This window comes from Nerophis ophidion, linkage group LG16 (assembly GCF_033978795.1).
Source record: "Nerophis ophidion isolate RoL-2023_Sa linkage group LG16, RoL_Noph_v1.0, whole genome shotgun sequence".
NCBI classification, from domain to species: Eukaryota; Metazoa; Chordata; class Actinopteri; order Syngnathiformes; family Syngnathidae; genus Nerophis; species Nerophis ophidion.
The window spans coordinates 26,977,375-27,004,640 of record NC_084626.1 but is presented as its reverse complement, the minus strand read 5'-3'; the positions used below and the strand labels follow the sequence as shown (position 1 = coordinate 27,004,640).

Sequence of the window (27,266 nt, the reverse complement as noted above, 5' to 3'; positions counted from 1 at the left end):
ATGTGGTATTAGACAGAAAAGAGGAACTTTTTTTCTCCTCCATTTGAAAAAGTGGACATTATCAGCACTAAAATGCAAGTCATCAGAATCAGGTAATACACCAACTTATATTCTTGTCTTCCTGAAAGATAGGAATCTATGTGTTAAACATGCATGTATATTCATTAAAACACCTTTAACATGTCAACAAAAACGGCAAAATAAATGAATATAAATTACTGTGTATATATATATATATATATATATATATATATATATATATATATATATATATATATATATATATATATATATGATATGTGTGTGTATGTATGTGTATATATGAGGTAAATCACCTCGACTTGGTCCTTTATTAAGTAATTGATTAACGTTGACAAACTTATTGGGGTGTTACCATTTAGTGGTCAATTGTGCGGAATATGTACTGTACTGTGCAATCTACTTATAAAAGTTTCAATCAATGAATGCCTATTGAGCCTCTGGTGCTGTTAACTTATTTTGGCTCAATGTGCCTTATTTTTTTTTATTTTAATGTACTATTATTGTTTTAGTTGCTTGAGAGATATTCATCGCTCTGAATTTGCTCCTTGCTATTTTTATGTTTTTGTGGCAGAGGGGTTAGTGCGTCTGCCTCACAATACGAAGTTCCTGCAGTCCTGGGTTCAAATCCAGGCTCGGGATCTTTCTGTGTGGAGTTTGCATGTTCTCCCCGTGAATGCGTGGGTTCCCTCCGGGTACTCCGGCTTCCTCCCACTTCCAAAGACATGCACCTGGGGATAGGTTGATTGGCAACACTAAATTGGCCCTAGTTTGTGAATGTGAGTGTGAATGTTGTTTGTCTATCTGTGTTGGCCCTGCGATGAGGTGGCGACTTGTCCAGGGTGTACCCTGCCTTCCGCCCGATTGTAGCTGAGATAGGCGCCAGCGCCCCCCGCGACCCCGAAAGGGAATAAGCGGTAGAAAATGGATGGATGGATGCATTATTTGTTGCCGTAATCAGGTTACTCAGTACTTGAGTAGGTTTTTTTTACAACATACTTTTTACTTTTACTCGAGTAAATATTTGGGTGACTACTCCTTACTTTTGCTTGAGTAATACATCTCTAAAGTAACAGTACTCTTACTTGAGTACAATTTCTGGCTACTCTACCCACCTCTGGTTATTTGTAATTTAGGGAGTTCATTTTGTTGTAATTCCAGCATTAAGAGCCATTGTAATACTGGGTGACTCCAGCAGGGGGCGCGTTGTACTGGGAGCTATACTAAGAGGACACGTGACTTCCTCCCAGTCATTACAGACCTGTACAGAACGAAGTTGTGTCTTTGTGTCTGTATAACTAAAACATCTCCCTTCTCAGGTACAAGTATTTTTATGTAAATAGTTTTACCCCCGAATTTATCTTTGTACTGTTAAAACATGTTTGGAAGAGTATATTGTTATAATCTGTGTCTTCTCAGTCGACCAGGCTTTATATATGACCAAGCTAATGCTAAAGCTAATGCTAACTGCATCATCAGTGTTGGATCTATACAAAGGTACTGTGTGTATTTCATTATTAATCTGCGTGTATTTCTGTTTAAATGTGTGTTTTATAGAGATTCTGGGAATAATTCAGTGTAATTTGTTATGTTAAGGAATAATTAGGGACTTTTGCTACTCAAACAATATGGGCTTACTGTATGGGATGAACCTTTGTATTTACTTCAGACATCTTCAAATACTGTGTACATGTGTACAATTTTGATGTTTGATTGTGGCAGTCATTACAGACGTGTACAGAACGAAGTTGTGTCCTTGTGTCTATAACTAAAACATCTCAGAATAGTTTGAATGTAGGAACGGTTTGAATGTTGAAGAGTTTGAATTCCTAGGAAAAATGGAATTTGGTTTGGATCTTGGGAAAGTGTTAGTTGGATGAGTGGAATGTGTTGATGTCGGAATGATTTGAATAGATTGAAAGATGTGTAAATTGTGGAAGTTTAAAAAAAATTTAAAATTCATTTTGAATGGGGAAAATGGTCCTGAAAACTGGGAATTCTTTGGAATCCGTGAATTTGTCAAAATTGTTGGAGTAGAGCACACAATTTTGAACAAGCGGAAATTTTTGGAGTTGGAACAGTTTGAATTTGATGAAAAATGTTGGAATTGTGGAACTTTAAAAAAAATGTCCCATCCATCCATCCATCCATTTTCTACCGCTTATTCCTTTTCGGGGTCGCGGGGGGCGCTGGCGCCTATCTCAGCTACAATCGGGCGGAAGGCAGGGTACACCCTGGACAAGTCGCCACCTCATCGCAGGGCCAACACAGATAGACAGACAACATTCACACACTAGGGCCAATTTAGTGTTGCCAATCAACCTATCCCCAGGTGCATGTCTTTGGAAGTGGGAGGAAGCCGGAGTACCCGGAGGGAACCCACGCATTCACGGGGAGAACATGCAAACTCCACACAGAAAGATCCCGAGCCTGGATTTGAACCCAGGACTGCAGGAACTTCGTATTGTGAGGCAGACGCACTAACCCCTCTGCCACCGTGAAGCCATTCATTTAAATTGGAATTTCATGGAATTTGGGGAAAAGCGAGAATTTTTTGGAACATGTTAAAAGACTTGAATGTTGTGAATGAGTTGAAATGGTTGGTGTTGGAATTTTTCAAATCGGTAGAGAAATGTTGAAGAAGTAACATTTTCAATTAAGAAATGATGCTAAGGAATTCCAGGAATTTTTTTAGAACTTTGGAAAAATGACAGTTTGAATTTCCAGGATGTTTGGAATATGTTGAAGGTGGAGTGGTTTGAATTGGTTGAAAAATGTGGAAATGGTGAATGTTTGAAAAATGACCAATTCATTTTGAATGGGGAAAATGTCGAACGAAGTGTCTGTATTTCTAAAACATCTCCCTTCTCAGGGCGATTACACATTCACCGCTAATACTCATACTTGCCAACCCTCCTAATTTTCCCGGTAGACTCCCAAAGTTCAGTGTCACTCCCGAAAATCTCCCGGGGCAACCATTCTCCCGAATTTCGACCGATTTCCACCTGGACAATTATAATGGGGGCGTGCGTTTAAGGCACTGCCTTTAGCGTTGTCTACAACCTGTCGTCACGTCCGCTTTTCCTCCATACTAACAGCATGTCACTTAATATTTGTGGCTCTTACACACACACACACACACACGCACACACACACACACAAGTGAATGCAAGGCATACTTGGTCAACAGCCATACAGGTCACACTGAGTTTGGCCGTAAAAACAACTTTAGCACTGTTACAAATATGCGCCACACTGTGAAACCACACCAAACAAGAATGACAAACACATTTTGGGTGAACATCCCACCGTAACACAACAGAACAAATACCCAGAACCCCTTGCAGCACTAACTCTTCCGGGAAACTTCCAGCAAACTGACCAATAATTAACGTTTTATTCATGCATTTTCTCTTGCTACTTCAAGGCTTGAATGTTTGGTTCATTCATTATTGTTATTTTATTTTCAAATGTATTATAAGCCCGTGGAAAAAAAATGATATTTACTTCAGAAGATTGCAAATAGAAAAAAAGGCATTGCATTTTTATTTTTATTTTATTTGATATGCCATTGATATTTTTTTAAATTATTATTATTATTATTTGAAACTGGATTTTGCATGTCGCTAAAGTTATATAAGCCTTGCTTGTTCAATATTTAATGCAAAACTTGTTTGGGTCCCTATTAAAAGGTTAATTTGTTCAACCTTGGCCCGCGGCTTTGTTCCGTTTAAAATTTTGGCCCACTCTGTATTTGAGTTTGACACCCCTGCTGTAAAGCATCATCTTGTTGTTATTGGCCGGGACAGATTATGATTGGGTTTTTGGTGCACATTACCTAATGCTCCTTAAGTAGCATTCATAAAACCGAGCACCTTGCCGTGTCAAAGTGATAATAGGAGCGGTGATTCATTTATACTTCAGCCTTCTAGGGGGTTTGACCTGTATTTTCTCTTATTTGTCCTTCCTCTTGGCGTTCATGGAACTTTGTTTCTTCTTTGTCCCTCAGACCAAGAGCTACGTCTGGCACGGAGCTGCAGTGAGTAAATGACACGTTCGCTCCGGTTTTCCACGTTGTCTTTTCTCCCTCATTACTGTCATAATTATGGGCTCAAATACATCTCATTACCACAAGGATTGGGACAACCATACCATCTTTACACCTTCCCTTTATTTTTTAAATTTTTCAAATGCTTAAATCCTACTGAAAGCCACTACTACCGACCACGCAGTCTGATAGTGTATATATCAATGATGAAATATTAACATTGCAACACATGCCAATACGGCCGGTTTAGTTTACTAAATTACAATTTTGATTTTCCGTGACGTCACAGACTGTAAGGAAATATTAGCGCTGCACCAAACACGGCTAAAAGTCGTCTCTGTTCATGGCGTAATAACACAGAATTTTGGACATCTCTGTTGCGGAATCTTTAGCAATTTGCTCATTTAATAATGGAGACTATAAAAACAATGCTGTTGGTGGAAAGCGGTGGATTCCAGCTGTCTTTAGCACCGAGACACAGCCGGTGTTACTTTGTTTGTTGTGAAACTTTAACACTGAGCGGTCAAGCGAACATGTTTTCTCTACGTCAACCAGCATGTTTTTGGATGGGGAAATTGTGATACATATCTTACCGGAGAAATCATTGGATTATTCGTCGTCCTGCAGCAGCTGTTTAAAAGGCAGCTGTGAGCTTGGCTCCTCGGCTTCTCTCTGAGACACTTTGTGTTGATTTTAGTACAAAACATGCATATAATTGAATTCAAGTTCACATTAAAACATGTATAAAAAAGGGTTTCACATAAAGTGTGAATATTATCTATAATGGGGGACTTGACTCAAACTCATGCACACACGTAATCTTAGTATGATTTTAGTAGAATGGTGTTAAAATTGTTATTTTTCACTAGAACAATTCATCCATCCATCCATCCATTTTCTACCGCTTATTCCCTTTCGGGGTCGCGGGGGCGCTGGCGCCTATCTCAGCTACAATCGGGCGGAAGGCGGGGTACACCCGGGACAAGTCGCCACCTCATCGCAGGGCCAACACAGATAGACAGACAACATTCACACTCACATTCACACACTAGGTCCAATTTAGTGTTGCCAATCAACCTATCCCCAGGTGCATGTCTTTGGAAGTGGGAGGAAGCCGGAGTACCCGGAGGGAACCCACGCATTCACGGGGAGAACATGCAAACTCCACACAGAAAGATCCTCAGCCTGGAATTGAACCCAGGACTGCAGGACCTTCGTATTGTGAGGCAGGCGCACTAACCCTTCATTTTTTATTAATTTATTTTAGTATTACCATGCATATAATAAAATTAAGGTTTACATACAATGTATAAAAAATAAAAGTGTGAACATTATTTGTAATGGTGGGACTGGACTCAAACTCTCACACACACACACACACACACACACACACGCAATATTACCATGACAGTAAGACTTTAGTTTCACTTTTTCAAAGCCCCCATGAAGTCATTCTCATCTACAACTTAGTTCCTCAGCCAAATATTGACTTTGAGATCTGATTATTAAGCAGTTTCCCGTATAAAACTTCAAATTATCATCCGAACAATTATTTTATAGATGTTATAGGACCCAGTAGACCCCCTTGAGGTCTCCAAACTGATTATGCAAAAAGATAATTGCTATGAAGATTTAAAAAAGAATGAAATTGGGTTTGACAAACCTATAAGTTGTTAACTACTGCTCAGCGCCAAAGAATACATTTGCTGACGAGGCCACAAAGAGCCGGTTAAGAGGAGGTTGTTCCCTTGTGCCCAGGTGGGCGGGAAGGAACGCTCGCTTTATTATCGCAGCTAATGGCATCCCAGATCTGTCCTCAATTATACGGGCTGAGCCGAACTATTAATTAATAATTCTTCTGATGGATAAATAGTGCAGCGTTCAGCAGATGTGCACCTCTTAGAGATGAGAGGCCACGCAGATTGAAGCTATTGACCATGCAGCTTTATCTCGGCTTGACACGCAGTTATGTTCCGGCGCCTACCGTCCATGTTGTCCTGATTTACTATGTGCAAAGCCAACGTTGCGTAATTTGCGTTTTACGAAATGTATCATCAAAATGATTATTCCCCCTCACAGGTTAAACGTGCACTGGCTGAAAAATGACACCTCCTCAAAGCTCGTATAATTTTCCCATAAGCTCGGAGCATTTAAGTGTAGAAAGGCGGTATTCTACGGTTGTGAATGGCTTCCTTTAACCGTGATGTGACTTCTCGGAACAAAAGGAAAGCCCGCTCCATTGACCGTTTGCGAGCCTTCCATTAGGGTCGTGCACCGGGGCTGCAGAGTGCGTGAGTGACAAGGCGGCCACAAGACGAATGGAGCACTCTCCAACACACCTCGTTAAGGCTGGAAACGCCGGGAAAATAATAGTTATTAAATTAATGACAGTCATAATCTTGTAAAATATGTGTCAAAAAATTATATGTGGTTCGATTAACTCATAACAGAGGTGTCAAACCTGCAGTAAAACCCTGATCGATAAAACAATAACCGTGTTGTTAAAAGCAGTCACTGAAAGGTGTTGCCGGCCCAGGGCTCCCGGGGTGAGCGACCCTTTTAATATAAACGGATTTACACTTTCCACCGTGTCACCTAAATCACCCCAATGTTTGTGTATACAATTAAAATAAGATAATAAATTGCAGCAATGGATGGATCACCGACGCTCCCTCCTGACCCCCATACGTCAGCTTTTGTCAGCGGCCAGGGAAATGCATGTCTAACAATCTGTTGATTACAATACGGTGCACCTTGCCACACACACACACACACACACACACACACACACACACACGCGCACACACACATTCTTGTATTTGTTACCTTCTTGACCCTCTGAAAAATTACTACCTTTTCAGGACCCTTTCTAGATATATACAGTGGGGCAAACAAGTATTTAGTCAGCCACCGATTGTGCAAGTTCTCCCACTTAAAAGGATGACAGAGGTCTGTAATTTTCATCGTAGGTACACTTCAACTGTGAGAGACAGAATGTGAAAAAAAAATCCAAGAATTCACATTGTAGGAATTTTAAAGAATTTATTTGTAAATTATGGTGGAAAATAAGTATTTGGTCAACCATTCAAAGCTCTCACTGATGGAAGGAGGTTTTGGCTTAAAATGTGACGATACATGGCCCCATTAATTCTTTCCTTAACACGGATCAATCGTCCTGTCCTCTTAGCAGAAAAACAGCCCCAAAGCATGATGTTTCCACCCCCATGCTTCACAGTAGGTATGGTGTTCTTGGGATGCAACTCAGTGTTCTTCCTCCAAACACAACGAGTTGAGTTTATACCAAAATGGATACATGGATGATACAGCCAAAGATTGAGAGAATGTCATATGGTCAGATGAAACCAAAATAGAACTTTTTGGTATAAACTTTTTGCATAAATGTTGGCAACAATAATCAGAATTTTTACCTGGCAAAATTATGACAAAAGTCATGATTTTACTCAAAAAATGTAAGTATTTTACAAGAACAACAAAAAATTGCCAATGTGATAAAAGTCAGAATTTTCTATGACGAATGTTACCATTTTGATTAAAAAATAAATAATTTCACATGAAAAAGAAATAATCATACAAGAAAATATTGTAATAGTACAGAAACAAAAAGAATATGAGAAATTGTTCCCAGATTCTGCAAGAAAAATGTTGACACATTGTGAGAAAGACTGCTTTTAGTAATTTTTTTCACATTTTTTGTTTTTAATTGGTTTTTAATCTTCATTATGTACTTCGTTATATCTCTATATACATGTTTAATTTTTTTAATTATATTTGGCCAAAGGGGGTGCATTTCAATTTCTTACCCACACTTGTTATTACATATGGTAGCCGGAGGGGGAGCACTTCAAATTTTTACACACACTTGTTATTTCATATGTTGACCAGAGGGGGAGCACTTTTAAAACCGACAGTCAATCTGAAAAATCTCTCCTTTTTGGGACTACCCTATTTTTCATAAATTTCACCACCAGGAGTGCAAATGAAATCTCTATTTTTTATTGGGCAACCCATCTGTAAAAGTTAATGGCCACTATTGTCTTTGTACCATAGTATCTTTGTTCATCCTATGGTCAAATATGGGACGCGGGTTGTTTTTCGTCAGCACCGGAAGTCGTAAAATCAGCTGTTCACCTGGCGGGTTTTTTCGAGGATGAATAGGGAAGTCCTTCTTTAGCTGCTGTATTGTTTCATCATATATTGCTGCCTTTGCACCTGTCAATGTTTACATTTGTATGCACATTATATCAACGAAAAAATCCTGACTTTGGAGCAATGTTCACAGACAACAGTATTTGGCTCTTTATTAGATGCAATGGTTTTCCGTACTGGGACCATGATTTTGGTCCTAACTTATTCACCGGTCCTCATATGCAAGGTACTTTTCCTTGATGATCTCTCAAGAAAGGTAGAAATACAAGAACACACACCCACACACACACACATCAAGGGAAGATAAAGACGGTTGCAGGATACATTATTTTAACATACTGTTATGTTCAAATCGACAAGTTTTAAACCAGCGCTAACTGCCACTATCAATTCAACTTCCAGAATCTTTTATTCGGAAAGTTACCACTTGTGTGCTTCATTTAATGAATGCTTTATTGTTTTGTTTTGTTGGCCTCGACCATTATGCCCCAAACGACTGCTCTTTTATCCCTGGAAAGCAATGAGGCGAGGCATAGTTTATTCGGAGCGCTCACACCATAATAAAGCTTCCGTTCTTGGTGTTTCTTTTCTCCATACTACAGCGGTGACTCAATTTTCCATAGTGATACACTACATTGTCAAAAGTGTTTGGCCACCAATCTAAACGATCAGAATCAGGTGTATAAAATCAAGCACTTTGGTATTGAGACTGTTTTACAAACATTTGTGAAAGAATGAGCTGCTCTCAGGAGCTCAGTGATTAGGATGCCTCCTGTGCAAGAAATCCAGTCCGGAAATTTCCTCACTCCTAAATATTCCAAAGTTAACTGTCGGCTTTATTATAAGAAAATAAAAGAGTTTGGGAACAACAGCAACTCAGCCACCAAGTGGTAGGCCACGTAAACTGACAGAGAAGGGTCAGCGGATGCTGAAGCGCATAGTGCAAATACTTGTTGCACAGTCAGTTGTTACAGAGCTCCAAACTTCACATGACACTCCAGTTAGCCCACGCACAGTACGCAAAGAGCTTTGTGGAATGGGATTTCATGGCCAGGCAGCTGCATCTAAGCCATACATCACCAAGTCCAATGCAAAGCGTCGGATGCAGTGGGATAAAGCCCGTCGCCACTGGACTCTAGAGCAGTGAAGGCGCCTTCTCTGGAGTGATGAATTACACTTTTCCATCTGGCAATCTGATGGACCAGTCTGGGTTTGGAAATTGCCAGGAGAACACTACATTTTGGACTGCTTTGTGCCGAGTGTGAAATTTGGTGGAGGAGGAATTATGGTGTGGGGTTACTTTTCAGGAGTTGAGCTTGGCTCTTTAGTTCCAGTGAAAGTAACTTTTAATGCACCAGGAGACCAAAACATTTTGGACAATTCCATGCTGCCAACCTTGTGGGAAGAGTTAGGAGAGGACCCCTTCCTCTTCCAACATGACTGTGCACCAGTGCACAAAGCAAGGTCCATAAAGACAGGTAGGACAGTGTTTGGTGTGGATGAACTTGACTGGCCTGCACAGAGTCCTGACCGGAACCTGCAGAAGAGTTGACGCTGTAATAGCTGCAAAAGGTGGACCGACATCATATTGAACCCTATGGGTTAGGAATGTGATCGCACTTCAAGTTCATATGTGAGTCAAGGCAGGTGGCCAAATACTTTTGGCAATATAGTGTATGTTATGTTAAGGGCCAGACAGAAGCCGAAACATAAGTAAAAATGTAAATCCAGTTAGATGAGGCAAGTCCTGAAGGATTTGTGTGTGGATGCTCTAATTCTATGGTTGAACTGAAATGTTGACAGAATGTAGTATGAATGTAAGAATAGTTTGACTGTAGGAATGGTTTGAATGTTGAAGAGTTTGAATTTCTAGGAAAAATGGAGTTTGGTTTGGAACTTGGGAAAGTGTTAGTTGGATGAGTGGAATGTGTTGATGTCAGAATGATTTGAATAGGTTGAAAAATATGTAAATTGTGGAAGTTTAAAAAATGGAAAATTCATTTTGAATGGGGAAAATGGTCCTGAAAACTGGGAATTCTTTGGAATCCGGGAGTTTGTCAAAATTGTTGCAGTAGAGCACACAATTTTGAACAAGCGGAACATTTTGGCGTTGGAACGGTTTGAATCTGATGAAAAATGTTGGAATTGTGGAATTGTGGTCCTGAAAACTGGGAATTCTTTGGAATCCGGGAGTTTGTCAAAATTGTTGCAGTAGAGCACACAATTTTGAACAAGCGGAACATTTTGGCGTTGGAACGGTTTGAATCTGATGAAAAATGTTGGAATTGTGGAACTTTAAAAAATGCCACATTCATTTAAATGGGAATTTCATGGAAATTTGGGATTTTTGGGTAAAGCGGGAATTTTTGGGAAAATGTTAAAAGACTTGAATTTTGGGAATGAGTTGAAATGGTTGGTGTTGGAAATTTTCAAATATGTTGACAAATTTTGAAGTAGTAAAATTTTTTAATTGAGAAATAATATTAAGGAATTCCAGGAATTTCGGGAAAACCGGGAGTTTTTCGAGTTTTTTTGTTCTGATTAAGAGGAATTTTTTGACGGTGGAACGGTTGAAGTTGGTTGAAAAATGTGGGAATTGTGTAGCTTTGAAAAATGTCCCTTTCAATTCAATGGGAATTTTGGGAAAAGCGATAATTTTTTTGGAACATATTAAAAGACTTGAATGTTGTGAATGAGTTGAAATGGTTGGTGTTGGAATTTTTGAAATCGGTAGAGAAATGTTGAATTAGTAACATTTTCAATTGAGAAAAGATGTTCAGGAATTTGGGGATTTTTTCAAGTTAAAAAAACATTCTTTTTTTGTCCTGATTAAGAGGAATGTTTGAAGTGGGTTGAAAAATGTGGAAGGAGTAGTCGCCATAGAAAAGGGTCAAAAAAGGGATATCTGGGAATTCCTTGTATTTTTCAAAACTTGGAAAATAATAGTTTCAATTTCCAAGATTAATGGAATATGTTGAAGGTGGAATGGTGTCAATCAGTGGAAAAATGGGCGTGGTTGGGGGCGCGGCGTCGTTAAGAGGGGAGGAGTATATTTACAGCTGTGGCGTGCGCAGTTGTGCACTGCACTTTCTAAAAGCCGTAAATGTTATTGTCACATATGCACGATTGATTGATTGAAACTTTTATTAGTAGATTGCACAGTTCAGTACATATTCCGTACAATTGACCAATAAATGGTAACACCTGGATACGTTTTTCAACCTGTTTAAGTCGGGGACCACGTTAATCAATTCATGGTACAAATATATACTATCAGCATAATACAGTCATCACACAAGTTAATCATAATAGTATATACATTGAATTATTTACATTATTTGCCATCCGGGGGTGGGAGGAGGAGGGTTTGGTTGATATCAGTACTTCAGTCATCAACAAATGCATCAACAGAGAAATGTGGACATTGAAACAGTGTAGGTCTTACTTAGTAGGAGATGTACAGCCAGCAGAGAACATAGTTAGTTCAGGTAGCATAAGAACAAGTATATACATAAGAAATACATTCGATTATTTATTTTAGGTTATTTACAATCTGGGGAGATGGTATGTGAATGGAGAAGGGTATTAGTAAAGGGTTGAAGTTGCCTGGAGGGGTTGTGGTGCATATACAGTAGACGGCAGTATTGTCCTGTTTAAGAGTGTCACAACATTGCTGTTTACGGCAGACGAACTGCTTTACGATAGATGAAAACGTGACTGCTGTTGTTGTGTGTTGTTACCGCGCTGGGAGGACGATAATGAAACTACCTAACAATAAACCTACATAAGAAACCAAAAACTCACCCTCGATCATTCGACAGACACACTGAGGGAAAGCGGACGCGAAAACAGGCTGTCCTCACTCAGGTCCGCGTGGAGCTGGAGGGGGCGTGGGAGATTTTCGTGAGAAAATTTGTCCCGGGAGGTTTTCGGGAGAGGCGCTTAATTTCAGGAGTCTCCCGGAAAATCCGGGAGAGTTGGCAGGTATGTTTAACATACCAGGCACGTTCTCCGTTGGTTATTTATGCGTCATAAAACATACACTTATTCAGCCTGTTGTTCACTATTCTTTATTTATTTTAAAATGCCTTTCAAATGTCTATTCATGGTTTTGGATTTTATCAAGTAAATTTCCCCTAAAAATGCGACGCCAATGCAATGTATATATGTTTTTTTCCTTCTTTATTATGCATTTTCGGCCGGTGCGACGTTTACTCCGGAGCGACTTATAATCCGAAAAATATGGTATTATCTTCCCAAGGTCACAATTCAGTACCGGATTTTTTTGTCTTTGCGTTCATTACAAATAATTTCATTTGGAAGTTCCTTTAGGAAATTAAAGTCTTTTGAAGGGAAACAAACGTCGGGGCCATTAAACTTGGTTACACTATTTGATAGCTTTTATGATAATTGTAACACTGTTAATATTTGTTCTTGCTGGAGGTGAGAATTTAACTGGAAGACATTGAGAGGTGGGCGGGGATGCTAATAACATCAGCATCATCCTTGAGAGCCTATTCCTTCCAGTGAAAATGTTGCTGTGTCTAATTGAGTTTTGCCACGCAAATAATAATAATACAAAAAAAAAAAAAACAACCTCTCGGTAGAAGTATGTTATTCCATTAACGCACACAGATAAACTGCCTTTTGGAAAGTCTTTCCTCCGGATGCAACGTGTCCTCCATTGTGCGGCGGCATAATGGAGCGCTTTATCAGTTCATGTTGAGAGTAGCTATAGGCTAAGTGTGGATGAGAGTGACAATTACCAACAGACACAACATGCTGTTTGTCTGCTCGTGATTAATGTGCTGCATCAGTGTGGGATGCTGCGAGAGGAAGCAGAAACGGGGTGATTGAAGATTCCACCGCAAGTTTTTTTTTTTCCTCCCCCTCCCCTCCCAACGCACACTTCTATCAACCAAATTGGATGATCAGTAGGGGAATTGTAGCAACTCTCTGGGGTTTTCACCGGGGTTTGTAGATTTTTTCCTTCTGGTTTGAAATCCACCCAGACTGCGAGAGTCCTTTATCCAGAGAGCGTCTTTTTTTTTTTTTTTTTTTCAGTCAAGCGTTGAACAATAGGGCTTGAAAGTGTGATGTGGAAACACATTGCATTTTGGGTCTGGCTGAACTCTGAATTGATTATTTACATGGCTTAATGCAAGAAGAAGTGCTTAAAGGCCTACTGAAACCCACTACTACCGACCACGCAGTCTGATAGTTTATATATCAATGATGAAATATTAACATTGCAACACATGCCAATACGGGCGGGTTAGTTTACTAAATTGCAATTTTAAATTCCGCGCCGAAGTATCTTGCTGAAACGTCGCAGTATGATGACGCGTGCGAGTGAAATCACGCATTGTAGAGGACCTTTTGTTCCATCACCGATCCCTCCTATAAGTCGTCTCTTTTCATCGCATAATTCCACAATATTCTGGACATCTGTGTTGCTGAATCTTTTGCAATTTGTTCTATGAACAATGGAGACATCAAAGAAGAAAGCTGTAGGTGGGAAGCGGTGTATTGCGGCCGGCTTTGGCAATACAAACACATTGTTTACATTCCCGAAAGATGACAGTCAAGCGTTACTATGGAACAGAGATGTCAAGCGAACACTGTTCGATTGGACCACACACACAAAGTACAGTGTATTATGTGTATTAATAAAAAATATTTTACCATTCTGTATTCTGAAGGCGATCTATGTCGTGTGCTACTCCAGCATCAATATGCGTCCTCCTGACCGTCACCGTCAGCGTCGGGTTCAAAGCGGTATGGCTCTATCCCTTGTTGCGGATAAATGGGGAAATTGTCGCTTTCTCGGTCCAAATAGCTCTTGCTGCTGGAGGCTATGATTATAAACAATGTGAAAATGTGAGGATTCCTACAACCCATGACGTCACGCGCACATCGTCTGCTACTTCCGGTACAGGCAAGGCTTTTTTGTTATCGACCAAAAGTTGCGAACTTTATCGTCGATGTTCTATACTAAATCCTTTCAGCAAAAATATGGCAATATCGCGAAATGATCAAGTATGACACATAGAATGGACCTGCTATCCCCGTTTAAATAAGACAATCTCATTTCAGTAGGCCTTTAAACTCTGCGTCGTAAGCGTGTCTCTTAATAGGAGCCATTTTCGGGTCTTTACATAAACACACAGAAACGGCACGCCTCCCGCAATCATATATCCCAGCATGCACCGCGCGCTTTTTCTTCTACGAGGAAAAGAAGGTTGGCGGCTGCTTACCGTAGTTGCGAGACCTGTTGTGGCATGTTTAATTTGCACACTGAAGAAGAAGAATTCGAGGGATTCGTGGATGAGGAATAACCTAAAGGCCTACTGAAATGAGATTTTCTTATTTAAACGGGGATAGCAGGTCCATTCTATGTGTCATACTTGATCATTTTGCGATATTGCCATATTTTTGCTGAAAGGATTTAAAAGAGAACATCCACGATAAAGTTTGCAACTTTTGGTGGTAAGAGAAAAGCCCTGCCTCTACCGGAAGTCGCAGACGATGACGTCACATGTTTGATGGCTCCTCACATATTCACATTGTTTTTAATGGGAGCCTCCAACAAAAAGTGCTTTTCGGACCGAGAAAACGACAATTTCCCCATTAATTTGAGCGAGGATGAAAGATTTGTGTTTGAGGCTATTGATAGCGACGGACTAGAAAAGAAAAAAAAGTTTAAAAAAAAACGCGATTGCATTGGGACGGATTCCGAATTTTTAGACACATTTACTAGGTTAATTCTGGGAAATCCCTTATCATTCTATTGTGTTGCTAATGTTTTAGTGAGTTAAATAGTACCTGATAGTCGGAAGGGTGTCTCCACGGGTGTCTTGACGCGCAGTGTCTCAGGGGAGTCGACGGCAGCTATGGACGGCACAAGCTCAGCTTTTCTCCGGTAAGAACCACAATTTTGTCACTGAAACTTGCTGGTTGACATGTGGTCGGGATCCATGTTGGCTTGACCGCGCTCTGATCCATAGTAAAGTTTCACCTCCAGGAATTTTAAACAAGGAATCACCGTGTGTTTGTGTGGCTAAAGGCTGTAGCTTCCCAACTCCATCCTTCTACTGTGACTTTTCCAATATTAATTGAACAAATTAAAAGATTCAGCAACACAGATGTCCAAAATACTGCGTAATTATGCCGTTAAAGCAGACGACTTTTAGCTGTGTGTGTGTGCAGCGCTCATACTTCCTAAAAACCCGTGACATCTTGCGTACACGTCATCATTATACGACGTTTCGAAGGCGAAACTCCCGGGAAATTGAAAATTGTAATTTAATAAACTTAAAAGGCCGTATTGGCATGTGTTGCAATGTTAATATTTCATCATTGATATATAAACTATCTGACTGCATGGTGGGTACTAGTGGGTTTCAGTAGGCCTTTAATAAAGTGAGCTCTACGCGTTTTTTTTTTGTGTCTTGTGTTGCGTGACATTAACGTTTGAGCAACGTTGAGTTATTAATATATTGTTATTGCTTTGCACTATTTCGAGACGTCGTCAATGGAGTCAGTGTCGCTGCTGTTGTCCAGCAGTTCAGTGACAATTCCTGCTTTCCTGAAATCATGTCTCTCAGTAGGAGCCATTTTGGGGTCTTTACATAAACACACAAATGGAAATGAAAACGGCACACCTGGCGCAGTCATACAGTGGGGCAAAAAAGTATTTAGTCAGCCACCGATTGTGCAAGTTCTCCCACTTAAAATGATGACAGAGGTCTGTAATTTTCATCATAGGTACACTTCAACTGTGAGAGACAGAATGTGACAAAAAAAATCCAGGAATTTACATTGTAGGATTTTTAAAGAATTTATTTGTAAATTATGGTGGAAAATAAGTATTTGGTCAAGCATTCAAAGCTCTCACTGATGGAAGGAGGTTTTGGCTCAAAATCTCACGATACATGGCCCCATTCATTCTTTCCTTAACACGAATCAATCGTCCTGTCCCCTTAGCAGAAAAACAGCCCCAAAGCATTATGTTTCCACCCCCATGCTTCACAGTAGGTATGGTGTTCTTGGGATGCAACTCAGTATTCTTCTTCCTCCAAAGACGAGGAGTTGAGTTTATACCAAAATGGATACATGGATGATAGAGCAGAGGATTGGGAGAATGTCATGTGGTCAGATGAAACCAAAATAGATCTTTTTGGTATAAACTCGACTCGTCGTGTTTGGAGGAAGAAGAATACTGAGTTGTATCCCAAGAACACCACACCTACTGTGAAGCATGGGGGTGGAAACATCATGCTTTGGGGCTGTTTTTCTGCTAAGGGGACATGACGATTGATCCTTGTTAAGGAAAGAATGAATGGGGCCATGTATCGTGAGATTTTGAGCCAAAACCTCCTTCCATCAGTGAGAGCTTTTTTCACATTCCGTCTCTCACAGTTGAAGTGTACCTATGATTAAAATTACAGACCTCTGTCATCATTCTAAGTGGGAGAACTTGCACAATCGGTGGCTGACTAAATACTTTTTTGCCCCACTGTATATCCCAGCATGCACCGCGCGCTTCTTCTCCTACGGGGGGGAATGAAATCGGCGGCTGCTTACCGTAGTTGTGAGACCGGTTGTGGCTCAATATTGGTGGTGCATCGGATTATAAGGCTCACTGTCAGCTTTTGAGAAAAATTTTAGGTTTTTACACGCGCCTTAAAGTGCGGAAAATACGGTAATGGTCCATGCAGTGAAGCCGACTCATCCTCTGTATCCCTCTGCAAGTTTTCAAAGTCATCTTATTTTTTTGCAAATGTACTCTGCATATATTAAAAAACACTGAGTTATAGTAAAAAAAAAAATAAAAAAGGCGTCCGCGTGTCCTGTAAACACATGCAGGTGAGAGTTAAATTGCTGCTTGGCAAGCAGCTCACCACCTCTGGTCAAAAATGCCCCCGTCGCCATTAAGCTTTGGAGTGCTTGGAGAAATACAACCTACACTCCACCCCTCAGCATCCAAGATAAAGTACATTTTTAATGAGCACAATCCCGTTGAATAACACCGCTGCAATTTATTGGAGATCTCGTGTCCTTCTGACGGACCTCACATGGTCAAGTATGCTCTCCCATGTGGGTGGGAGGCCAGAGCACTACTGTAAACATGTTTGGAGTAATAGCCGAGTGGAAAGGGGTTGAAATCTAGTCCAAAATCGCTTGAGTGAATAGCTGATGGTGTTTATGTTGATGATAATTGGATTCACGTAAGCTGACGGCAATGAATTGAAGGGATATACTGAATACTCAAAATTGGGCGAACCTACACAAACTATTGAGTTGTAATTCTCAACACGTGATGGAGTCTTTAGTTGAATTGGTCTTGGGCCTGGCCGTGGAAAAATAGTTCCACAAAGTAGGATATTTTCATTGTTGGAGCATAGGAAAAAAAACTGTTTAAAATCCCCTACATATATTGTTTTTTAACACTATAAGAGCTTACTAGGTATGAAATAACACCCTCATAGTCAACTTTACACTCTTTTAATCAAATAAAGTAGAAAACCATTGAAGTTGGCACGGGGTGTAAATCAGTGGTTCTCAAATGGGGGTACGCCTACCCCTGGGGGTACTTGAAGGTATACCAAGGGGTACGTGAGATTTTTAAAAACTATTCTTAAAATAGCAACTATTCAAAAATCCTTTATAAGTATTATACATCAACAAAATATGAATGTAAGTTCATAAACTGTGAAAAGAAATGCAACGATGCAATATTTAGTATTGACAGCTAGATTTTTTTGTGGACATGTTCCATAAATATTGATGTTAAAGATTTATTTTTTTGTGAAGAAATGTTTAGAATTAAATTGATGAATCCAGATGGATTTTATTCCAATCCCCAAAGAGGGCACTTTAAGTTAATGATTACTTCTATGTGTAGAAATCTTTATTTATAAATGAATCACTTGTTTATTTTTCAACAAGTTTTTAGTTATTTTTATATCTTTTTTTCCAAAATAGTTCAAGAAAGACTACTACAAATGAGCAATATTTTGCACGGTTATACAATTTAATAAATCAGAAACTGATGACATAGTGCTGTATTTTACTTCTCCATCTCTTTTTTTCAACCAAAAATGCTTTGCTCTGATTAGGGGGTACATGAATTCAAAAACGGTTCACAGGGGGTACATCAGTGAAAAAAGGTTGAGAACCACTGGTGTAAATCATAAATAAAAACCAAATACAATGATTTGCAAATCCTTTTCAACCTGCATTTAATTAAATAGAACACAATGATAATATTTAATGTTCAAACTGGTAAACTTATTTTTTGCAAATATTAGCTCATTTGGAATCTGATGCCTGCAACATGTTTCAACAAAGCTGGCACGAGTGGCAAAAAAGACTGAGAAAGTTGAGGAATGCTCATCAGACAATTGTGAACAGAATAATTGGGAACAGGTGGGTGCCATGATTGGTTATTGTGGAGGGGAATGTGGCCTGCGGGCCTGCCGCGGAACGGGGTGTTGCCAGGACCGGCCTCGAAGACAGCGACAGGTGCGTAGATGGCCCAGGTGGGCTCTGTTATCTAATCACCTGTCGCCTTTATTAGCGGCACCCGTGATGAGACGATTAGTGGGAGTTGGAGATGCTGCCGAGCAGAGGCAGAAGAAAAATATGTGCTGAAAAGCAGAAAGACTTGCACTATGTATGAAAATAAAACAGTGTTATACCCAAAATTCCTGGCTCTCCTGGCAGTGTGTGGTGGTCTGAAGAACCCACTAAAGGGCACCCGCTACAGTTATAAAAGCAGCTTCTATGAAATGCTCAGTCATTCACAAACAAAGGTGGGGCGAGGGTCACCACTTTGTGAACAAATGTGTGAGCAAATTGTCGAACAGTTTAAGAAAAACATTTCAAGAAATTTAGGAATTTCACCATGTACGGTCTATAATATCAAAAGGTTCAGAGAATCTGGAGAAATCACTCCACGTACATGTAAGCGGCAATGCCCGTGACCTTGGATCCCTCAGGTGGTAGTGCATCATAAAGCGGCATCAGTGTGTATAGGATATCACCACATAACTCAGGAACACTTCAGAAAAGCACTGCCAGTAACTACAGTTTGTCACTACATCTGTAAGTGCAAGTTAACACTCTACTATGCCAAACAAGAGCCATTCATCAACACCCAGAAACGCCACTGGCTTTGCTGGGCCACAGTTCATCTAAGATGGAAATGTGTTCTGTGGTCTGACGAGTCCAAATTTCATATTTTGTGTACGTTGTGTCCTCCAGACCAGAGAGGAAAAAAAACGTTATAGGTGCAAAGTTAAAAAGCCAGAATCTGTGATGGTATGGGGGTGTATTAGTGCCCAAGGCATGGGTAACTTACACATCTGTGACGGCACAATTAATGCTGAAAGGTACATACAGGTTTTGGAGCAACATATGCTGCCATCCAAGCAACGTTGTCATAGATGCCCCTGCTTCCTATTTTCAGCAAGAACATGCCAAACTCAATTCTGCATGTGTTACAACAGCGTGGCCTTATAGTAAAACAGTGCGGGTACTAGACTGGCCTGCCTGTAGTCCAGATTTCTCTCGAATTGAAAATGTGTGGCGCATTATGAAGCGTTAAATACCACAACAGAGACCCCGGACTGTTAAACAACTTAAGCTGTACATCAAGCAAGAATGGGAAAGAATTCCACCTGAAAAGCTTCAAAAATTGGTCTCCTCAGTTCCCAAATGTTTACTGAGTGTTGTTAAAAGGAAAAGCCATGTAACACTGTGGTAAAAATGCCCCTGTGCCAACTTTTTTGCAATGTCTTAAAGGCCTACTGAAACCCACTACTACCGACCACACAGTCTGATAGTTTATTTATCAATTATGAAATATTAACATTGCAACACATGCCAATACGGCCTTTTTAGTTTACTAAATTGCAATTTTAAATTTACCGCGAGTTTCTTGCTGAAAACGTCGCGGAATGATGACGTGTACGCGTGACGTCACTGAGCGTAAGGAAATATTAGCACTGCGCACGCACACAGCTAAAAGTCGTCTGCTTTAATCGCATAATTACACAGCATTTTTGACATCTGTGTTGCTGAATCTTTTGCAATTTGTTCAATTAATAATGGAGAAGTCAAAGTAGAAAGATGGAGTTGGGAAGCTTTAGCCTTTATCCACACAAACACGCGGTGATTCCTTGTTTAAAATTCCTGGAGGTGAAGCTTTCCTATGGATCAGAGCGGTCAAGCAAACATGGATCCCGACCAAATGTCAACCGGCAGTTTTCGGTGAGAAAATTGTGGTAAAAAGTCGCCACTTACTGAGCTTGTGCCGTCCATGCAGCTGCCGTCGACAACCGTGGACACACCATTCTGACTATCAGGTACTATTAAACTCACTAAAACACTAGCAACACAATAGAAAGATAAGGGATTTCCCAGAATTATCCTAGTAAATGTGTCTAAAAACATCTGAATCGCTCCCGATGCAATCGCTTTTTTTTTTCTAGTCCGTCGCTATCAATATTCTGAAACACGAATCTATCATCCTCGCTCAAATTAATGGGGAAATTGGGGTTTTCTCGGTCCGAATAGCTCTTTTTGTTGGAGACTTCCATTATAAACAATCTGATAATGTGAGGAGCCCTCAATGGGTGACGTCATCGTCTCCGACTTCCGGTAAAGGCAAGGCGTTTCTATTAGCGACCAAAAGTTCTGAAATTTATCGTCGATGTTCTCTACTAAATTATTTCAGCAAAAATATGGCAATATCGCGAAATGATCAAGTATGACACATAGAATGGACCTGCTATCCCCGTTTGAATAAGAAAATCTCATTTCAGTAGGCCTTTAAATTCTAAGTTAATGCTTATTTGCAAAATATATATATACTTTTCTCAGTACGAACATTAAATATCTTGTCTTTGCAGTCTATTCAATTGAATATAAGTTGAAAACAATTAGCAAATCATTGTTTTTTGGGACGGTGTGAAGGAGTGGCTGCGCGCAACCCGAGGGTCCCTAGTTCAATCCCCACCTAGTACCAACCTCGTTGTGTCCTTGAGCAAGACACTTCACCCTGGCTCCTGATGGGTGCTGGTTAGCGTCTTGCATGGCAGCTCCCTCTATCAGTGTGTGAATGTATGGGTGAATGTGGAAGTAGTGTCAAAGCGCTTTGAGTACCTTGAAGGTAGAAAAGCGCTTTACAAGTACAACCCATTTATCATTTTGTTTTATTTATTTTTTTGTCTGTATTTACCATTTACACAATGTGCCAACTTCACTGGTTTTGGGTTTTGTAGATATAATAATGACTGAGATTTTAGGAGCCATGGTCTCATTTAGTGAGAAGAACTGCGCTAAAACATTATTAAACATGAATTTGCTTTAGTTGGCAACACTAAATTGGCCCAAGTGTGTGAATGTGAGTGTGAATGTTGTCTGTCTATCTGTGTTGGCCCTGTGATGAGGTGGCGACTTGTCCAGGGTGTACCCCGCCTTCCGCCCGATTGTAGCTGAGATAGGCGCCAGCGCCCACCACAACCCCAAAAGGGAATAAGCGGTAGAAAATGGATGGACGGATGGATGTACAGTTGGTACAAAATGCGGCTGCTAGACTTTTGACAAGAACAAGAAAGTTTGATCACATTACACCTGTACTGGCTCACCTGCACTGGCTTCCTGTGCACTTAAGATGTGACTTTAAGGTTTTACTACTTACGTATAAAATACTACACGGTCTAGCTTCATCCTATCTTGCCGATTGTATTGTACCATATGTCCCGGCAAGAAATCTGCGTTCAAAGGACTCCGGCTTATTAGTGATTCCCAAAGCCCAAAAAAAGTCTGCGGGCTATAGAGCGTTTTCATTTCGGGCTCCAGTACTCTGGAATGCCCTCCCGGTAACAGTTCGAGATGCCACCTCAGTAGAAGCATTTAAGTCTCACCTTAAAACTCATTTGTATACTCTAGCCTTTAAATAGACTCCCTTTTTAGACCAGTTGATCTGCCGTTTCTTTTCTTTTTCTCCTCTGTCCCACTCTCCCTTGTGGAGGGGGTCCGGTCCGATCCGGTGGCCATGTACTGTTCGCCTGTGTATCGGCTGGGGACATCTCTGCGCTGCTGATCCGCCTCCGCTTGGGATGTTTTCCTGCTGGCTCCGCTGTGAACGGGACTCTCGCTGCTGTGTTGGATCTGCTTTGGACTGGACTCTTGCGACTGTGTAGGATCCATTATGGATTGAACTTTCACAGTATCATGTTAGACCCGCTCGACATCCATTGCTTTCCTCCTCTCCAAGGTTCTCATAGTCATTATTGTCACCGACGTCCCACTGGGTGTGAGTTTTCCTTGCCCTTATGTGGGCCTACCGAGGATGTCGTAGTGGTTTGTGCAGCCCTTTGAGACACTAGTGATTTAGGGCTATATAAGTAAACATTGATTGATTGATGAATTTGCTTTAGTATAAAACATGCTTTAAATTAAATTTTAAAGGTTAGATTAAAAAAGTATAAAAGTAGTTTGACAAACAATAAAAAAGTGTGAACAAATGGTGTAATGTGGTCGTGGTCCTATCATTAATTTTGAGGGTTCCAACGAGGGAATGGCGGTAAAAGGGATTCAGATTAAGTGTGAACCATGAGAAGAATCTCATACTAAATCCCCCTTCTAGACCTCTTAACTTTTTAAGGATGCGTCTCAATGTTGAGGCGCACAGGCCAAGGATTTTCCTTAACCCCGTCGTAAAAAAAAAAAACTGGGCCGTGGGGTGAATTCATAAAAGAGCAGTCTGCCGGCCAATTTGTGGTTTGACAGGAGGGAACGTCTGAAGCCACCAGAGGGTGGTCAGCGGTGAGTGGCACAGGTGTGCCTGGGGCGGTACCTGTGGAAAGTTCTTCTTGGTGATTTGTCCTGGATGAGGAGAAGAGGTGGCAGCAGCGTGGGCCCGCCATCTGGACCCGGCCAGGGAATAGGGTTCTGCTCGGCGTGGACGGCGGCGTGTCAGTGCGGCTCCATCAGGGCAGTTTGCGAACAGATGTTGTGCGGCGTGTCCGCTGCAGCACAGCTCAGGAGGGACGACGTGTCTATCAGTCGTCGGAGGCTTTCGAGGTAGCGGCCGCTTCTGACCTTGAGGCTGATGTCATTCCCCCTACCTGCTGAAGCCCTTTGAGACGTCCGAAAATGTCCCGATTTGGTTATCAAAAGGACATGTGTCACCCTGAGCAAACGCAATACCCGTAATTACACCTGTGGCAAGTCTGCAGGGGCTGACCCAGCGTCTGCAATGATTTGCACACTTTACAATGCGCTGTTTGGAAGTCCTCCGCATTAACTCATTAACTTTAAAATACTGTTGTTGGAGTCATTTCTGTGTCTGACTCCTTGTTCTTGACACCTTTCCGTCCATAAGAACTGCGCCCCCTACTTAGCCCCAATATGCCATTTACAGTGGGGCAAAAAAGTATTTAGTCAGCCACCAATTGTGCAAGTTCTCCCACTTAAAATGATGACAGACACACAAACACACGGTGTTTCCTTGTTTAAAATTCCCGGAGGTGAAGCTTTACTATGGATCAGAGCGGTCAAGCGAACATGGATCCCGACCACTTGTCAACCGGCAGGTTCCGGTGAGAAAATTGTGGTAAAAAGTCGCCTCTTACCGGAGATCAGCATAGCTTCTGTCGTGCTGTGGCTGCCGTGACTAATTCCCTCAGAGACTGGCGTCAAGACACCCGTGGACACATCTTTCCAACTATCAGGTACTATTTAACTCACGAAAACATTAGCAACACAATAGAAAGATAAGGGATTTCCAAGAATTATCCTAGTAAATGTGTCTAAAAACATCTGAACCGCTCACAATGCAATCGCCTTTTTTTTTTTTTACTTTATTTTGATTCTTTTTCTAGTCCTTTGCTATCAATATCCTCATCCACAAATCTTTCATCCTTGCTCAAATTAATAGGGAAATTGTCGTTCTCTCAGTCCGAATAGCTCTTTTTTTTGGAGGCTCCTATTACAAACAATGTGAGTATGTGAGGAGCCCTCACCCTTGTGACGTCATCATCTGCTACTTCCGGTAAAGGCAAGGCTTTTTTTTATTAGCGACCAAAAGTTGCAAGCTTTATCGTCGATGTTCTCTACTAAATCCTTTCAGCAAAAATATGTCAATATCGCAAAATGATCAAGTATGACACATAGAATGGACCTGCTATCCCCGTTTAAATAAGAAAATCTCAATTCAGTAGGCCTTTAAAAGTGTTCCCCCTCTGGTCAACATATGAAATAACAAGTGTGTGTAAGAAATTGAAATGCGCCCCCTTTGGCCAAAATGTATTAAAAAAATGTTTTTTTTAAATTGTATACAGAGACATACTGTAATAACTTGAAGAAACCAAAAACCCAAAATTCAACATTTTTTTTAACTAAAATATTACCTTTTTTATATTTTTATAGTATGTATATATTATTAATGTTGTAAATACATTCAGTGGGGCAAAAAACTATTTAGTCTGTCACCGATTGTGCAAGTTCTCCCACTTAAAATGATGATAGAGGTCTGTAATTTTCATCATAGGTACACTTCAACTGTGAGAGACAGAATGTGAAAAAAAAATCCAGGAATTCACATTGTAGGAATTTTAAAGAATGTATTTGTAAATTATGGTGGAAAATTTGTATTTGGTCAACCATTCAAAGCTCTCACTACTGGAAGGAGGTTTTGGCTCAAAATCTCACGATACATGGCCCCATTCATTCTTTCCTTAACACGGATCAATCATCCTGTCCCCTTAGCAGAAAAACAGCCCCAAAGCATGATGTTTCCACCCCCATGCTTCACAGTAGGTGTGGTGTTCTTGGGATGCAACTCAGTATTCTTCCTCCAAACACGATGAGTTGAGTTTATACCAGAAAGTTCTATTTTGGTTTCATCTGACCACATGACATTCTCCCAATTTTCTGCTGTATCATCCATGTATCCATTTTGGTATAAACTCAACTCGTCGTGTTTGGAGGAAGAAGAATACTGAGTTGCATCCCAAGAACACCACACCTACTGTGAAGCATAGGGGTGGAAACATCATGCTTTGGGGCTGTTTTTCTGCTAAGGGGACAGGACGATTGATCCGTGTTAAGGAAAGAATGAATGGGGCCATGTATCGTGAGATTTTGAGCCAAAACCTCCTTCCACCAGTGAGAGCTTTGAATGGTTGACCAAATACTTATTTTCCACCATAGATTTAAAAATAAATTCTGTAAAATTCCTACAATATGAATTCCTGGATTTTTTTTTCTCACATTCTGTCTCTCACAGTTGAAGTGTACCTATGATGAAAATTACAGACCTCTGTCATCATTTTAAGTGGGAGAACTTGCACAATCGGTGGCGGACTAAATACTGTTTTGCCCCACTTTAGTTGATGTTCCAACCAGTTTTATTCATGTAAAAAACATTAAACGCTGAGTGTGCAGAGGAAAAAAATGGTGACTGCTCATAATTTTATCTTGCTCAAAGTTATATCCTTCTGTGCTCAATTTAAATCAGACATTCAGTGATTTTTTTTTTTTTTTCGGGGGGTGATATTTTCTTTAAGCGTCTGTATACTGTGCTGCATCATGAAGTGGGGAAGCTGTGTAAAATGCAAGGGTATCACATCCTCTGCCATCCAGACCTCAGCAATCAATAAGCGTTTAATCAGTCAATTATATGCCGCTAATTTAACAGCCTGCAGGTAGAGCCATCTCAGAGCACTTCCCCATGAAATGCAAGCCATAGGAAATTTATCTTTTGGAAAATGTCACAGAGGGAAATGAGGTATTCAATGGAGGGATGAGGAAGTCCGCAGCATGTGGTTCACGCTGCGAGATAGCAGGAGGACTGCAGTTTGAGGGAAGAGGGCTAAAGGAGATTAAGTACAGTATGAGGGGGTAAGATTGCGGCATAATCAAAATTATGGTGAGGACTTTTCCTGTGGTCAAATTGATCTCCAAATAACAGCACTAAAGACGGCTCGTTGAAGGAAGAAACGGCATTGACAATGGCATCGGAGTTTAAAATGAGTGATTTACTTTTTGAACCAGATTAATCACAGAGTAGTTGTGGATTAATTCCAATTTTGCAATTAAACATTATTCATTTTTAATCTATACTTGTCCTGTTTCCTAACGTGTTTATTACGACTACCTTTAAAGGCCCACTGAAATGAGATTTTCTTATTCAAACGGGGATAGCAGGTCCATTCTATGTGTCATACTTGATCATTTTGCGATATTGCCATATTTTTGCTGAAAGGATTTAGTAGAGAACATCGACGATAAAGTTTGCAACTTCTGGTCGCTAATAAAAAAGCCTTGCCTTTACCGGAAGTCGCAGACGATGACGTCACAAGGGTGACATTGTTTATAATGGGAGCCTCAAACAGCTAGAGCTATTCGGGCCGAGAAAACGACAATTTCCCCATTAATTTGAGCAAGGATGAAAGATTCTTGGATGATGATATTGATAGCGAAGGACTAGGGAAAAAAAAAAAGGCGATTGCATTGGGACAGATTCAGATGTTTTTAAACACATTTACTAGGATAATTTTGGGAAAACCCTTATCTTTCTATTGTGTTGCTAGTGTTTTAGTGAGATTAAATAGTACCTGATAGTCGGAGGGGTGTGTCCACAGGTGTCTTGACGCCAGTCTCTGAGGGAAGTCGACGGCAGCTGCATGGACGGCGCAAGCTCAGCTGATCTCCGGTAAGAGGCGACTTTTTACCACAATTTTCTCACCGAAACCTGCCGGTTGACAAGTGGTCGGGATCCATGTTCGCTTGACCGCTCTGATCCATAGTAAAGCTTCACCTCCGGGAATTTTAAACAAGGAATCACCTTGTGTTTGTGTGGCTAAAGGCTAAAGCTTCCCACCTCCACATTTCTGCTTTGATTTCTCCATTATTAATTGAACAAAATGCAAAAGATTCAGCAACACAGATGTCCAGAATACTGTTTAATTGCGCGATGAAAAGAGACGACTTTTAG

The 27,266-nt window shown here is 40.6% G+C and overlaps 1 long non-coding RNA gene across 1 annotated transcript in view; it reads left to right on the top strand.

The window, feature by feature from the left end:
• Nucleotides 1–1,243: 1,243 nt before the first annotated feature.
• The window catches only part of LOC133535673 (uncharacterized), a 61,809-nt gene continuing 35,786 nt past the window's right edge, over nt 1,244–27,266 (top strand). Inside the window, exons 1-2 of the long non-coding RNA XR_009802286.1 lie at nt 1,244–1,358; nt 4,049–4,078. This is a non-coding gene — a long non-coding RNA (uncharacterized LOC133535673). The remainder of the gene's footprint in view (nt 1,359–4,048; nt 4,079–27,266) is intronic.